The following is a 17,389-nucleotide window of genomic DNA, read 5'->3' as shown; positions in this document are numbered from 1 at the left end:
GGCTGTGCTGCTGAAAGAGGAAAGGAGAGCTTCAGGTGTGTTGAGAGAAGAGAGTGGTCAGTCCAAGAGAGAGAGGTAGTGAGAGGGATGTCACTAGAGATGAGAGCATCCAAAGTGTGGCCCTCTGTGTGCATGGAGCCAGAGGGTAGGATAGAGAGGGAGAGAGAGTCGCAAAGGTTGTGGAAAGGACCTGAGGAATCAGGACAGTCGAGATGGATCTTAAGTCATCCATCAGGAGGCGTTGAGTTGAGTGGATGAGGAGAGTAGAGAGGAAGCCAGGTCAGCCCATTCCGAGAGGAAGAGAGTAGACTGTCCTGGTGGCTGATGGAAGGTGGCCATAATGAGAGCAGATTTAGGGGCGAGTGAGAGTCTGCCAACTAGGCACTCAGAGGAGTAGGCCCTAGTAAGGATGATGGACACAGGTATCCATTCTGGGAAGATAAGCGTCACTCCCCCACCTGTCTTCTTAGACCTGCGCGCAGAGATGATTTTGTAACCTTCACGGTGGAGTGTGTCAAAGATTGTGACAGAGCTCTCCTTGAACCATGTCTCTGTGATGGCGAGCACATCAAGATCCATGAGTTTGAGGAGGTTGCAGATGTCAAACGGACAGCAGAGTGAGTGTTGAGAGTGGGAATGTGGCGCAGCTTGCCATCTTTGAAGGTCTTCCTCTGCGGGCAGAATGGCACATGGGACAGTGGTCCCACCCGAGGGTGGCAGGAGGTCCAGAGTGATAGTGGGGGATGGCGAAGGAGCCATGCCGACAAGGGAGCTGGGACAGTGCGGCAAGGCAAGGGTGCCTGTAAAGAGGAGGAGGAAGGGACAGCGGGCAAGGGGGCCTGGCCGGAGGGAGAGGTGAGGTTAGAGAGGCAAGGGAGGAGCCTGTCTAAGAGAAACTGGTTGGGTTGAGGACCCTGAACCATGATTGTTCCATTGAAATAGACATTAATGATGACTCTGGAAATGGCGAGGAGGTCAAGGAGAACCTCACCGAGAGTGCCACCATTAATGGGAGAAGAGGCGATAGTAGAGAGAAAGCCGACCATGTAGCGAGTCCATAGGTCAGGTGCGTTAACGAAGAAGAGGATGTCATTGAGGGTCTCTCTAGCATAAGCCGTGACATGGGTGTCAGCAATAGGAAGGCCTGAGTTGGAGGCCAGAATGTCCTTCAGTTTCTTCCGGCCCAATTTAGTCATCGAAGGATAGGAGATAGTGAAGCAGTTAGAGAAGGTAGGAGAGATAGATAGCACAATGGTTTGTTGCAGTGGAGGGGGGCACTTAGCAGTCTGAAGCACTGATGCACAGAGAGGAAGGGGGAGGGGGCACGAGGGGGGAGACAGACGGTAGCGCACACAGGTAATGAAGACACTGAGCAGCCATTACGCCAAGCTAAATGTGAATTTCGGCAGGACAATGTGAAAAACGCATGCGGCAACTGGGCACAGCTAAATTCGATTTTGGCAGGACGAGGTGAAACACAATGCAGCAATAGGGAGTGGGAGGTGGGACAGTCGCAGGTGTGGAGGAAGAGGATTGATGAAGTTAGTTAAGGGAACTAACCTTCAGAGAAATGTTAGATGCTCCATTGATTTGAGGTGTCCAGAAAGTGTGGAGTTCTCATCAGCCTCCATGTGCATGTGGGGCTTGGGGTGTAGGAGAGGACCCACAGACCAGAACAGACCAGACCAGGCCAGGCAATAGACAGGGCCTTAGAAAGTGGGCCTTTGAGGGGTGGGTCGGCTGAAGCCTGCCGGCACACGATAGGCCAGATATAGTGTGTAAGTAGCCAATGGCAAGCAGGTGGTAGATGCTGAGGTCCACGGGAGCCTCTTGTTAGGAAAACACGGTGGCCATCTTTCAATTGTCACAAGGCTGGCAGATCAAAAAGGCCTATCAATGTGGCGCTCACCTCGGGCAGTGTGCTCGGTGGGAAACAGGCAGGGAGAGTGGTATGCGTGATAAAAGGAAGCGTGGAAAATAAAATAAAAACGTTCCGGGTTTCTTTCTTTCTTTTGTTTTAATGAATTTGAGGAATCTGCTTTTTCTTTTTTCCCTTCTTTCTTAATGTAAGCCTCCTATCTCATGTGCTGAGGGGTTGCACCATCTGGCGTCTCGTCGGCTCTCAGATAGGTAGTCAACCAACACGGGCTCCAAGGAAGGAAAGCTTTCAAATCACTTGCCGATCAAAGACTTTCGACTGTACAGGGGATTTTACTCGACCCCTGTATGACCACTTTGACCTTTTCCTTGCGGCTCTCCTAAGGCTTTCTGGTATCAGTAGTTTCAACAATAGGGGGATCAGTCAGCCTTTCGGGTGAGCACCCACGTAGCGCCGAACCCCTCTGCAGCTGATCTTTCCCCTGCAGTGTTAACAGTTCTTTATGTGCAGTTCAAGGGATGTCTTTTTCCCACTCTTGCTGCTCGCAACCTTCTCTTGACACAGACCGGTTTCACAGTTTCTTTTGACTCACCGGCTTTATTAAAGATTTTGTTTGCGTCTTTTTCTTCACCACTGGTTCTCCCTCTGCCGGCCTCGGACCCTTCCACCGTTCCTCTAGGTTCTCCCTCGGCCGGGTTTGGACTCCTCTCAAAGTTTATAAATCACCTGGAAGGCTTCCCTCAGCCAGGCTTGGAGTCTTCTCTTTTGTAGCACAGTCAAGTTCATCAAAGGACTCCTTTAGCCGGACTCAGACCCCTTTTAAAGTTCAGCAAGAAAGCTTCCCTCTGCCGGGCTGGAGCCTCCTCCCAAAGTTCGCAATTTCAACAAAAAGGTTTTGGGACTTCTAGTCTCAGAATCCACTGGGCTAATTTTGCTCCCACTTTGTTGCTCCCTGAAATGGCATTCTCTGTCATTGGTAGCTGCAGGAGTCAAAAGGGATGTTGGTAGGTGGTCAGGGTCTCTCCCTCTGCCCCTCCCCTGGTTTCGCCTGCCTGGCCCAGGAGAGGAGTTTATCTGTTGGTGCCGCCAGGCAACCCTAGCCGCCCCTGGTCTTGCCTTCTGGAAGTAGTTTCCTCCTCCACACTGCAATCTCCTCTCTGGTAGCAGGGCCAGTGTTTGGGTGGTTTTCTTCTCCTTCTCCAGGTCTCCCAGCGTCTCTGCAACTCACTAGGGCTCATTCCTTCTCTACAGTACTTTCCAGCATCCCCGACTCGCTCACAATGCTGTTTCTGGCTGCTGCTTTTATACTCCCAGCTAGAGTTGATTGGAGTGTGAGCAGTTGTCCCTCCCTCCCTGCCTGACTCTGCCTGACCTCATCATCGGGACAACATGACTGCCCATAGGAATCCATTGCCCATTGATTCCTATGGGTAATCCTTATGACTCCCTTCACCCTTTTCCATCTCCCAGTCCTTGTGGATTTCAATAGGGGAATTGGATTATGGGAGTTAAGATGGAGTTATCCCCTGGGTGTTGGTTTACATCCCCCTTGATATTCTAAGAGAAGGGGATTATGGGATTTGTAGTGTTGTGGAAAGGCAAAATTCGTATTGTGGGTTTAGAGATAATCTTGAGTTCCCCTGTTTTCTTCTTTTCCGTAAGGGAAAGTACGGGGGGAGCGGGATTTTGGTGGCAATATCCCATAAAGACTGCTGGGATATCGGGTAGGGATGCATCCGAAAAAAATGGGATACTGCGTCTCGCTCAAGGGCACTCTTCTCACAGTTTCCAAGGACCCCCTACCCAGGTGATGCTTCCTCGCTCGTCCGCCCCCAGGGTTGAGATCCAAGAGTGATGGCCCTCCCCTGGCCACCTGATGAAAGGATCCCCAGGAATAACCTGGGAGAAACGCCAGAGGTTTCTCACCCCAACGAGCAAAGTGGCGTGGGCCCCTTTCCCCTGTCAGAGAAACAATGCAATTGTGGTTCTGGGCTCTGGAGAACATAAACCATGTCCTCTGGCCGGCAAGGCCCATGTGTTGTTGGATTCCCTTAGCAGACAGTCTTTGGCCTCCTCTGAGTAGGAACTCTGCCAGGAAGTTCTGAAGGAGATATTCTCCAGTAGGGAACCCCTCGGGTGGACCTCTTTGCTTGCAGTGAGAACAGGAAGTGTGCCTTGTTCTAGTCCAGGGACTTTCCTTGGCAGTGAGCTCTGGGGACTGCTTTGACAGTCCAGTGGGACTTTGAACTGTTCTATGCCTTCCAGGCAATCCTTGTCTTCTCCAGCATGGGGTCTGGTATGCATTCACATGCTCATGAATATTCCCCGTTGTCAGGCTGGGAATCCTCAGTAAAAGAAAAAACTGTTTGATTTTCACTTTAAAACTGTATTCCTCCTCTAAATCAACCACTGTACTCTGGGTCATACTGTCCCCATCCAATGACAGTCCTCTCCCTAAGCTCCACCCCTGGTGGCCATCTTCAGATTTGTAACGCACGCTTCAGTGTTGGTGAGTACTCATCTGCTCTCTGAGCTAATTTCCTGATTTCTGTGAATTTTTTCTAAAATAATTACAATTTTGACAGATTTTTGCTTTGTGTACAATGAAGGGCAGAGGCCGGCAGCGAGGCTTCACTACCGGTGAAGACCTTCATCCACCGTTGGATCATCAGAGTTTCGAGACGGCCCTGCCTTAGGCCTACTTCGCGCCATTTTCAGCATGGCTGAAGAGAAGGAAGGGCGAAGCCTCTTCAAGCTCTGCATGAATTGTGGTTTAAGAAATGTCTTTGGAGAATCGGCACCATAAATGCTTATACAACCTGCATCCGGACCGCGATGAGGAGGGACGCAAGGTGTGCTGTGGTTTGAAAACAAAAAAAGATTGATGCAGCAGGCTGTCGGTGTGGCTCAAGTTGAGCAAGGCCACTGACGCAGCATCAGGGCAGGGTCAAGCCTCATCCAGGACCAGCTGGTCCGAGGAACATTCTCCCCATGGGAGGAGGTCAAGATCTTTTGAGGACGTCCCGCTTGCAGGGGTCCAAGAGAAAGGTCAAGCTTTGCGAAGCTAGCTCGGCTGGGTTCGCTGCTAATGCGGGTCCCGATTCAGACAAAAGGTGTTCACTGTCACCATCATCCTCCACAGTGAGCCTACCAACGGAAGGAGTGTCTTCGAAGAGAAAGTCACTAACCCTGTCCAAACTTCATGTGTGCGCGGATAATCCGACAGGTGAAAAGTCCAGGGAAGACTCGTTGAAGCCGGCTAATGCTTCGCACCAGGCCAAGTCAATGGAGTCAAAGACGGCACCGTCGACGAAGGCAACCACAAGCACTTCGTCATCTAAGTCAATGACGTCCACCACGGCTCTGAAAGAGAGTGGGTCCAGAAAAGAAGTGGCGGCCACTCCACGGGTGGCCTTGCCCCCAAGGTGAGATACGGCTGTGGAAGTAGTTGCCAGGGAAAGACCATGCAGTCACTCCAACCCAGCAACCTCCTGAGTGAGAGGGATACAGTCCAACCTGTGGAGCCTCCCAAGTATGTGGATTGGCAGGCTACTGAGGATAGACCGGAGCAGATCTACTCAAGTACTGGTGCAGAAAATGATCCGCACAATGGGTGCTGCTTTGACCAAAAAGGGGGGGAGGATCGAGGGGGAGGAGGACCTCAGTCCCCTGTGCGGAAGAGGAGACGACTCAGCCTGGTTCTCACTCCGCTGGCTCACTTTACCCCTAGACCGAGGGAAGTGTCTCTGGACATTCTATCAACCCTACACACACTGGTCACCAAAATCAAGCGAAGGATGCCTGCACCTCCACAGGAGGCTTCAGAACCTCAGAGGTTAAACTCTCCCAAGGGGGGGGCACTGGTCCTAGGCATCCTCCAACCGCACTGCCACCTCATTGCGAGAAGACTCCTACTGGAGCACCGGATCCGCACACAGACATAGATACCACGGCTACTGGTATCGACGAGGATGTCTATTTCATCGTGGCTGATGCAGAGACCCCACGTGCCTCCCCTCCGGACGAAGTTGTATCCTTTCATTAGGTCATGTCGAGGGCCTCTGAACTGTTTCAGTTGGTTTTCGAGGAGATGAAGGAAGGTTTCCTGTACCAACGACGCAAGTCGAGGAGAAAGACCATCATGTCCATTCCCTTCCTGGACGACATCTGGGAGGAGGGTCTAGCCCTAATGAAAAATCCTAATATGGCCCCAACCAAACGGGACAGATTGGAGAAGAAGTGTAGGGTGCCATATTCAGCTCCAAGGTGACTTAAGGTCTCAGCTCTTGCCGGATTCGGTGGTCTCGGCCGCAGCTAGGAAATGCTTGGCGAACCAGTCATTAGCAGCTATGGTACCTCTGGACCAGGAAGGGATGAAGCTGGATGCGATGGGCAAGAGGATAATTTACACGGCAGCCTCTACCATCAAGGCAGCAAACGCCCTAGCCATTTTGTCCCGTTATGTCCAGGAACTCTAGTACAAGCTGGGCCCTATCCTGGACTTCCTGCCTGAAGACAAAAAGATCGAGGCATTTATGTATTTGATTAAAAGTTCTTGTAAACTGACACTCACACACACACACACACACACACACACACACACACACACACTCTTTCTCTCTCTGGAAAACAATAGATCGGTAGACAGGAGGAAGAGAGCAGGACCAATTAATCTGGGGGTAGGTTGAAAAGTGTTTTCAACTTTTTTGGAACTGTTCCAGGAAGGTGAAGTGGCCTCAGACCAAGCCATCGCGGACACAGGTTTTCACCAGATGGGGGAGTGTCTCTGCACCGTCAAGGGTGGTTAAAGGCTACAAACTTCCGCCAGACTATATGAGCTCAACTTTCTCCCCCCCCCCCCCCCCCCGCTGCTGTATATGCTCTTCGGGGACCATGAAATGTCGTTGAGGCTCACAATATCATGGTTGGGCAGACTGAACTCGGTTAAGATGGCTCTGCTACCCCGGGTTATGTACCTGTACAAGGTGCTACCAATCGAACTACCGGACTCCCACTTCACGGAACTAAAGAGAAGAATTAGTAATTCATATGGCAGGGGAAAAAGCAGAGGGTCTCAAACAGGATACAGGTGCAACCAAGGGAGAAGGGTGGAGTGGGACTCCCGGATATGCAAACCTATTATAGAGCAGCTCAGTTTAGAGCTCTGGTCCCCCACTTGAGGATGGACCAACAGAAACAATGGATTAGGATTGAAAATTATCAGCGGAGGCCGGTCACACTAGGAGAATGGTTCTGGGCACCACGGGAGGCGATTCCTAGAAAAGCCAAACCGCATTGAATACTGGGATCACTCTGGGAACTGTGGAGGGTAAAAAAAGAAATGGTGGGAGTTACAACCTGACCGTCCTCAATTAGCCACATATGGGCCCCTCCGATACGTGATCACATCCCACATCACGCTAGATACCCAGACTGGTTCGACGAAGGGCTGGAAAGAGTGGGGCAGGTACTCAAGAAGGGGGAATTCATAGAAGTGGCCGGGCTAGAGGAGAATATGGACATAGGGAAAATGTCAGTGTTCAAGTACCTGCAACTTAAGGGAGTACTGATGTCGAGTGAATGGAGGGAGAAGCTGCAGAGGGAGCTGACAGAGACAGAAAAGATATTGAGCGCAACAAGGGAAATGAAGTGGTTAATATCCAAGCTTTATCAAACTCATCAGCTCAACGAGGGGAAATAGACGTATATAAAAAAAGGGGGAAAGAGATATGGCAATTGAACTAGACGCATGACAGTGGAAAACATTATGTGAAAATACGCACTGAACGTCTTTTGCATGTCAGTATACGTTACATGGCATCAAACTACTGTACAGATGGCAGTGGGATCCAGCTAGGTTATCCAAGATGTACCTGGGGTAGAACCCCCCCCCCCCCTGCTGGTGAAAATGTGCTCAGAAGGCGGATTACTTGCACTTATGTTGGTCATGCGGGGAGGTGCAAAAGTACTGGGAAGAGGTCCTGGGATGGATTAAAGCCCTAGACGGAGTGGAAAGGCGCCTAGACCCAGTGCTACTGCTATTTGGGATGGAAGTGGTAGAAGGGGGATGGAGGAAGTCATCTCACATGCCCCACTTTCTTCTGCTGGCAGCGAGGGAAGGCCTAGCAGGGGGATGGAAGAGAGACCAGCTCCTGGGTGAACGGCAATGGGCCTAGAAAACCAGGGACATATACATAATGTAACGATTGATTGGGCAGATACACGGCCTGGCCCCATCGAGAGAAATGGAATGTCAGCCTTCCTCGAGAGGCACGGTCCTGAGAAGCCACAATCGGGAGAAGGACAATTATAGACAACGTGTAGACCCAGAAACCACAAAGGAAAGACGATGGGCAGAAGGGAGGGTGACAATGGGAAATTTGCAAGGGGTGAAAGAGCCAAGAGGTGCCCTGGATCAGACCCTGGAAAGTATAACCCACAGAGCAGTAAACCCAACGAGTGAGACTCCCACCACAAAGTGGTAGAATGCACCAGTGGACCATAAATTGAGAACCTATTGAACACATGCTCGGACTATCCTGAAGCAACAGGGGGTGGGGGTGAAAGGGGAAAACAAAAAAATAAACAGCAAGAGAATGCAAAATATGTAATGATGTAAAGCCTATATTTGGTGGTGGTGTGTTAGTTTGCTAATAAAATAAATAAAAAATATATATATATATTTTCTGGACCTTGGAACCCCTCCTGGCTGTGTTGGACAATGTGTTCCACTGTGCTCTACTTCTTAGTGCTATAATTGCATTTTCGCGCCTTGAAACACTTGTGTATAGGCGCGTTACAAATGCCATATCATTATGTGCATATGTAATATCCATCGTAATTATATTTACAGTTTAGCAGGAAGGCTATAATTAGGTTGGTAATTATTACTGCATGTATATTATTGACAAGGAGTCTTTTCTTCACTTACCATTGGAAAGCCTATATGTGTAGTGTCTACCAACAGGTACAGGGCCTAATTTTATGGGAAAGGGCAAGTTAGACCTTAACTGACATCACAGATGGCCTCAATTAACATCAACTCTCAAAGCCAGTTTCAGGGTTTATAGGGTTTTATGAAAGGAGCACTGATTTTCTCTTTCTCTCTTTTTCTCTTTTTCTCTTTTTCTCTTTTTCTTTTTCTTTCTCTTTCTCTTTCTCTCTCTTTCTCTTTCTCTCTCTTTCTCTCTCTTTCTCTTTTTGTTTCTCTTTCTTTCTCTCTCTCTCTTTCTCTCTCTCTCTCTTTCGTTCTCTCTCTTTTCTCCCCCTCTCTCTCTCTCTCTCTCTCTTTCGTTCTCTCTCTCTCTCTTTTCTCCCCCACACACACACACACACAGGTTAGTATCTATTTTTCATTTACCCCTACTGTCTAGTTCTGCCTGATTTTCTGTTGGGGCCTCAAGGCATTCGTCTTATCTGACGCCCCTCTAGGACTTTCTAGGTTGGACCCACACTACTGTTGAATTAGTACTAAGGGGTTGTGCCATCTAGACACAAGACCAATCTGTGTCCTTCGTTTCATGCCTTGATTTTCATCTCCCTGTCCCTCACCGCTATTCGACACTTTTCCACTACTCTGATTCCAACTCTGCCCACCTTCTTTCCTAGTTTATTTGTATTTTGCGCGCTGACCAACTATTTACAAATCTGTACATAAATTCAGAAAAGATGAAAATTCATAATTCACAAAAAGATAAACGTGCAGTTTGTGTCACTAATGGAAGAAAGGAGATGCTATTTTTAGTGAGTATGAAAGCTATGGTAAGAGGGAGAAGAGCAAATGGGCAAGATAAGAGAATTCCAATACTTGGGGGCGAGGTGAGAAAGAACAGAAATAGGAGGAGGCACAGCAGGGTTTGCGGACAGAGATGGAAGAAGACATTAGAGTAGCGGGTGATAGTGGGAGTGGAATGCAAGAAGAAATGCAAGGTCGTAGAGGTATTTATAGATAATACAGATAAACTTGAAAGAAAGATGGGAGTCAAAGAAGGAGTTATATGGAGAGAAGGTGTCACAAGTCTCTCCCCTTCTCACCTGCTTTTTCCTGTTTGCTTGCAACCTTCTTTTGTGACTTCTTCCGCATGGTCTGGGATTTATATAAGCCCGTGCGAGGGTCTTCGGATTCCAGCATGCTTCGGTCAGATTGTCCAGGACGGAACCAGGAAGGAACAATGTCCGCGCGTGGAGGCACGGAAGCCGTGACTCGAGCGCAGCGAAAATCCAGGAAAGTTTGGTAAGTTTGAAGGATGAAAGGAGGAGGAATCAAGGAACCGGGAATAGGGAATTCAGGAAAATAGCCCCGAGCGAACTCCGGCAGCACACGTCCAGGTGCGGCGAGCAGTAGCATTGAGACGCGCAGAGCCACAGGGGTGTGTCTGTTTGGTAGTGCGCCGAGCGTGGAACGTAAAGGCTGCCAAGCTGTGTTTCGTATTCAACGGCCATGTTGGGAGGGTAACTGCATTCAGTGCTCTATGGGTCATGGACCACGAGGTCCAAAAGGGACGTAGGCGACGGGTCATGACAGAAGGGAGACTAATTGCTTATTTTTAGACCCAACAAAGGGGGGGGTAAGATTAGAGCGGGAAGTCCAGATAGGAGGGCGGAGCAGTAATAAAGGCAAGAAAAGATAATGGAGGATATAAGAAGTTAGTGGCGTGGACAGAGAATGTGGCGGGCCCAACTAGATCGAAAATGACAATTACAGGCACGGTTAGTGATGAAAAGGGAAAAGGAAAAAGATGGGCCAAAAATAACAGAGATTATGAGATGAAGTGGGTGACAGAGGAGGGGGGGTAGGATGGCAATAGGAGGCATCAAAGGGGAGGGACAAAAAGAACAAAAAATGAGAATGTTGGCAGTGCTGTCCTCCAGAGTCTATCAAAGATGAGAAATCTGTGTAGGGGAGTCCATTAGAACGAAGGGTTATATGTTAAAATAGCTCAATGAAAATAACAAGTCCAAAATAACTTTTTTTTTGTCAAATTCTGAAAATGATTGGTTGTTTTATTTTTTAATTGTGGGGGGGACCCCTGCAGCCCCCCACCACATTCCAATACCTTAAGTTATACCCTTAACCCACCCCTTATATATTTATTTAAAAAGGGTACCAAAGTCCTGCAAAGATTGGACTTTTAAAGCTTGTTATTTTCTGCCACGTTTTTTTGTTTTTGTTTGGGGGTCTATCAAATGTAGTACTTCCATCTCAGTAATTTTCTTTCATGTTCTAGAGAGATAAAGCTGAAGAAAGTGAGCATTGATCCAAGATTGGATGGCTTCAAGGCAAGAGGAAACAGTGGAGCGAAGTGAGCTCGGCAATGAGGAAAATAACATTTGTGAATCCTTGGCGTAGAAATGATCAGCAAGATTAAGAGCCGGTCAAGGAAGAGAGGAATAGTAAATAGAGGCAAAAGAGTAAAAGGCCATATACAGAGCCTATGAGGACAACTAAAAAGTGAGGGGCATGAAGAATAAAGATGGCTGGCCCAGGAAATGGAGTAAAAAACAGTCAGAAACATAAAAACGAAACAATTGGAGGACAGAGGTAGAGACACTGAAAGGCTAGAGAAGATGAGAGAGTAGTGTGTCCCGGTGTAAAATTCAGCAGTGTTAGGTAAGATTTTCATATTCTTGATAAATCTTCTTGACCTGTGTCAACCCCAGAACGTTTTGCTTTACTGGTGGGTTATTTTTCCTTTCACCTCAGTGAGTGGGGACCTTTGTCCACACTCAGTCTTTTATTCTTTTTATCAGTGTCATTTTCTGACTCTCCATAGTGTCTTCTTAATGTTATCCTCTTAGACCACTTTTGGCACATACTACCTATTGTTGCTGGGTTGGCCTTTGGGCTCCCCTTTAACTATATCTGGCTAACTTTGTGAGAACTACATTTCCCATGGGCAGAACATATCTTTAGAACCCTTTACATTTTATTAGGTGTGACCAGCACCCCCCAATTTATATGGAGTGCTGGGGAGATACTGGGTAGCCCCTTTCTCATTTGAAATGTAACGTTTGTTACAAGGACATACTTAACTTTAATGACTTGTGGCAGTGAACCTTTTCATTAATTCGGTGCACCTTTACTGCGGGCTGTTTGCACAGCCCCGGTAAAGGCACCTATGGGTGCTCATTTTACCAAAATGGCACTGGTCTTCTTTTTTCGCCATTTGTGTTTCTTGTCCTTTCATGTTCCTTCCCCTGACCTCCAGGGTGGGAAATTTATTTTTGTCAATGTTATCTTAAGCAGGAGCCCTGTGGACTCCCCGACCAGTTTCCAGAGTGTCTGTGAAGGCAGCAAGCGAGGGAGGAGTAAAAAACTCTTCCAGCCTGGCTGCGAGAATCCAGTTCAAACTGGGACAGCCAAGCCCCCATGTTTGAATGTTGCATGGCTGTTTGATTGCCTGGGTTCCTGCATAAAAGTCAGATCCTGGAAGCTGAAGAAGTAATCGACCACTGGAACCAAATCCAAAGAGGATGATGAAGAAAACGTGGCTGAGATGATTTCCAGCGACCGGAGAGCCTGCTGTGTAAATGGAGCCTGCTGTTAGCCTTCCTTCCAATCGACCTGGGGGCTCCAGAAACGGCTGACCCAGAGCCCGGTGAGACCCACTAGACTCAAGAAGACCTGCATTTTGAGCCATCCCACGTCGTGTTGCGACCTTGCAGGCTGCAATACCGCAATACCCTGGGAACTCAAGCCATTGTGCAGTGCACAGTCTTCCGAATTCCGAATCCTGCTGAGAAGGCAAGACAAACAAAGGGCTCAGATCTGTTTCAATACACAGAGTAAAACCCAAGAAAGACCTCACAAAATGAAAATGGTGAAAAAAGAAGTCAGGGGGCCATTTTGACAAAATGGTCACCCATGGGTGCTGTACTGCAGCTGAGGGTTCAGCCTGCTTTAGAAAAGCACAATTGTAGGAACAATGAAACCACTGTCACTAGCCATTTAAAGTAGGGCGGGTAACATAAAAATGTTACATGAGAATGTAGGATAAGGCGCTACTAGGTAACCCCCCCAGCACGCCACATAAGATGGCGTGTGCTGGACCGACAAAGAGAAAAGGTAAGTAAAGTCAATTTCAATTTACTATTCTTGGGAACGGTAGTTCACACAATAAGCGGTATTTAAACCTTATGAGAAATCCAAGGGCTTTCTCTGTGACACTGCACTTAAGGGACTGTGTCTCACCATACAAAAAGCAGATGCCTATTGAGTTTCAGACTCCAAAAAAAGTGAAAACACAAAATCCAAATCGGGTAAAAACACACCAGGGAGTGAGAAAAAGGTCTCACTCCAGTGTTAAAATTAAAAAGTACTAAATCCAGCAAAAGAGCTGATGGTCTCTAAGGTGGGAGGAATTTAGCACTGAAATGAAAATTCTCCCTAACTGTGCATAGTTACAAAAGTTCTTACTTGCCTTGAAATTGTTCTTTCTCTTGTAAAAGTATATGTAAGGTTATTTTACTTCCCTTGGAAATGTTCTGCCATTCTGAAAAGTATGTGTGAAGTCTTTCTTCCCTTAGAAACTGTTTCGCCATTATAACAGAAAGTAGATAAATGGTTAATTTACTCACTTGTTAATTGGGACCCCCTCTTCCCAAAAGAAATGCTGTAGGTTCCACTGTACTATTTCTGTTAGTATATAAATGTATGAGTGTCCCCAGTTGGGTCTTGCTTCCCCTTACTTGCTGTTAGCCTGTCTATAATAAGTCTGCCTTAGGTTATACTTACCCCTTAAGTTGCTGATAGCGCCTTTAAAAAGTACATAGGCTTTACTTATCTTGTGTTAACTGTGTGCCATCCTAAAACAAGTTAGTTATTGCTTACCTTAATCTGTGTTGCACTGACCTGAAAAGCAACCTGTAAAAGTATATTACAACATTAGGTTTTACCTGCCTAGAATAACTGTGTGCCATACTTGAAAAGTGTTCTTCGGTGTAGCTAACCTTGGTCTGCCTTGAGCCATCCAAACATAGTGTAATACTTTCTTACTGATCTTAGACTGTGTTCCACTGAGCTAAAAAATAAGTGTCATTGTATATTAACCCCAAGGTCCAACTCCCCTAGAATAACTGGTATGCAGAATCAGAGTTATAGGTTTATACTGTTACTGGAATAATTTTTCCACTATTCTGAAAAGTATATTGTCCAGTTGACTTATTGTGCGATTTCTTGCCGCGCGTCACTGTACAGCTTTTGGGGTCTACTATCCTGGTATTACTGAAGGTAATCCAAAAGTAACTATTGGTTTTGACTGGGGGCGTGTCTACGAGGCCATGTGAAAGGAGGTGACTCTTCGGTGCTCCTGCAGATCCTTTATAATCCTAGCCCTAAAATGCCATTGTAATCCGCTACTTTGCGTGAAAATGGAATAGTAGCTGTGTGAATATGCGAGGAATGGGACTTACCGACTGATGAAAGGAACTGCACAGTTGCCGATGACTCAGACGCGGGAGAAGATTTGCTTCATCCTGATAGAAGTGAAATAAAAATGGCATCCAGGGCAGAACAAAGGACTTCGACGGCAGAGGTGCGGGCAAGAGAAGTTCGCCGAGATACAAAGGGTCAACAAACATTCCAGAGATGAGGCAGCAAGCCGCTCATACGAAGCAGTGGGGGCCTGATCCAGCCCTGTAGAGCAGTAACAGAGCCGCTGGAAGGAGGTTCGGATGTCAAGGGACTAATTCCAAGAACAGCTGAAAAGACGAGCGCTGCGGGGCAACTTGTTTAGGTCCCGCAGACACTGGGTAGAAGGACGGAGCCGCACGGTAGGCGGATTACTCCAACATACTGTCATCAGCTGCTTGAACCTTTTAGATTGCTGTGATCGACCTGTGCCTTTAATAAAAGACATCTGAAATGTGCTGGAGCCGACTGGGGGCCGAGTCATTCTTCCTTTTTTTTTTTTTTTTTAAACGGCCTTACACACGTGGCGGTATGGCAGTGATCCCATTCTCTTGCCCGCGCGTCATGCCTGAATTCAAGTGAGAAGAGGCAGAAGCCATTGAAAGTCGGAAGAAGCATTGAGCGGCACACAGCAGGCGTAGAATGGGCTGGTGCGCACCCGCAGCTAGAAGAGCAACTGCGGCAGTCGAAAAGGCACATACAGACTACTGCCTTGGACACGATCGCCGAAGTGCGGTGAAGCCTTGCACGTGAAGTGAGAAGAGAAGGACATAATGCGGGTGAATTTGCTGTCCAGGAGGCAGAGCTGAAGTGTGCTCAGTAGGCTGAGGCACAAGGTTTATAGTGATATAATCGAATGTCATTTTTTCGAAAGTCATAATATAGAGAAAAAAAGTCGAAAACAAAAATGTTTTTTTTTTTTAATTGCTTTTTATTCGAAAAAACCCCAACCGCCCCTTTTTTATTTATTTATTTTTTTTTTTTATTTACCCATTTCTTTTTATTCCCGGACCCCAAAATAAAAATATAATTTATAAAAAGGGCATTCGACTTTTTTTTTCTTCGACCTTTTTGTTTTCGATTTTATGACTTTCGACAAAATGTTTTTGATTTTTTTTGACTGCACACCGAGGCACAAGACACTGCTCACGAGCCCAGGCCAGCACATCTGGGGGTTGGAACAGCCTTCAAAATATCAAATGTTGCAACGTGGTAGTGCAAAGCAAGGATAACGGACATGGTGAGGCTGTGAATAGTATGCAGGACATTGTGACTGACATCACCATCCAAGCAGCTTAACATCCGGATACCAAGCAAGACGAACTGCGGATCGTGGGAAGCTGTATGCCACCTACGCACACAAGGGAGATCAGGCACGACAATAGAAAGGAGGTAAGGAGTTGGTGGGGGTGAGGGGGACTCTGATTAGATATACAGGGCGCCCATACAAAGAGCAGGCTCTTCCCGCCCCCCCCCACCCCCCGCTGCTCCTAAGGACTGCAGAGAGACTGCTGTTCCCCCCAGTATACGACCAAGCCAAAGCACCCATCACGGCTGGACTCGCGCGCTACGGCACATGGTCGGGGGCGAGGCGCAAAGGGGACTATAAGGGTGTAGCAGCAACGGTAGCGCTTGAGAGGGTCCCTTGGAGGAGGAGCAGCACTAAGGCTCACTCTGAGAGCGAGTCATCACACTCACTACTGCGCCACGCACTAGTGGGATGTTGCCGTTGCTGACTTAGCAGACTCCTCAAAAAGGATACTCGCAGTGCCCCAAGCGAACGAGAACACCACGGAAGGCAGAGCGACTGTCGGCCAAAGGTGGCAAAGCTAGGAACAAACAAACTACTATAGAAACATTCACAGCGAGCCAAATGCCCAGACTAGACAAACCAGAGGCCAGAGGAATGGACGAGCGCAATAGCAGACACAAGAAAATACAGAACCAGGTAACCGGCAGATTCTGGACATGATAGCGGTACTGCAGACCACGTTGGAGGGCAAGATAGACGCAGTGGCAATAGATCTGCTACGGCAAGACGTCTGTGCAATCGCAGAACGCACTAGCAAGTTGGAGGGACAGTTAAAAGAAAACACTGAAGTAAGGCTCAGACGACGAAAGATGTGGATGTCCTCATGCAGAAAGGGAAGCTACTGGAGGAAAGGGCGGAGGAAGCGGAAGGGCGTGCTCGTAGGAACAACATGCGTATCGTGGGACTGCCAGAGGAAAATGAGGGAACGGACCCCACCACCTATGTGGAGAATCTACTGGTGCAGGAAATTGGTGCATGAGAACTCTCTCAAGGGTTCACAATCGAGAGAACGCACCGCTCTCTCATAAGACCACCCCCAGGAGCTCCTCCCAGACCGGTGATAGCCAAAGTGCTCAATTATAGGGACCGAGAAAAGATGCTGGCCTTCTCCAGGGCAGGGGAACAAAACAAAGAGACTCTGCCAAAGTAGCTGTGTACCCTGTCTATAAATTTCAAGCTCAAAAGAGGAGAGCACAGTTAATCACAACAAAGGCCAGACTGCGAAAAGCGGGACTCGAGTATATGCTGATATACCCTGCAAGACTGAAAGTGATCTATAAAGGCAAATCTCTATTCTTCGAATCGCCTGAGGAAGCACACGATTGGATGGATAGGACACAGTTGCCTGACAAACTGGACACCGGCCAAGGTTCCAGACAGAATTGAAGGTAGAGAAGCGACACTGGGGCACAACACAAGGACTAAGTAACCAAGCAAAGATGTTGAACTACTTAATGTTGTACGAGGGGGCAATTGCATGGACTAGCTGGTAATAAGTGAACAGTGCAGGAGCAGGAAGGGTACCGTAGACATCTGGTAGAGGGTACACTTATGTGTACTTAATAACCTCCCCCCGGAGCGGTTGAGGGCTGAATTTAGGGCCCACCTTTAGGGCACCAGGAAACTACTTAGGTTGGCGGCCTCACTAACTCTTCAGTATGTATAATGATTGCTAACACGGTCAGAATCACGACTTGGAATGTGAGGGGACTTAATAGCTATGTGAAGCGGAAGAGAGTGAGCATGTATATTCGGAGGAATAGGGTTGGGATAGCGCTACTACAAGAGA

The 17,389-nt window shown here is 47.8% G+C and overlaps 1 protein-coding gene across 6 annotated transcripts in view; it reads left to right on the top strand.

Moving 5' to 3' along the window:
- The window catches only part of FKBP15 (FKBP prolyl isomerase family member 15), a 2,419,492-nt gene that overhangs the window by 1,042,120 nt on the left and 1,359,983 nt on the right, over window positions 1-17,389 (top strand). The gene's annotated exons all lie outside the window — the stretch shown is intronic.

The sequence above is a fragment of the Ambystoma mexicanum genome, chromosome 8, assembly GCF_040938575.1.
Source record: "Ambystoma mexicanum isolate Mex_15411 chromosome 8, UKY_AmexF1_1, whole genome shotgun sequence".
Taxonomy (NCBI): Eukaryota; Metazoa; Chordata; class Amphibia; order Caudata; family Ambystomatidae; genus Ambystoma; species Ambystoma mexicanum.
The sequence above is the reverse complement of the archived record's forward strand: the minus strand, read 5'-3'. Positions and strand labels throughout refer to the sequence as shown.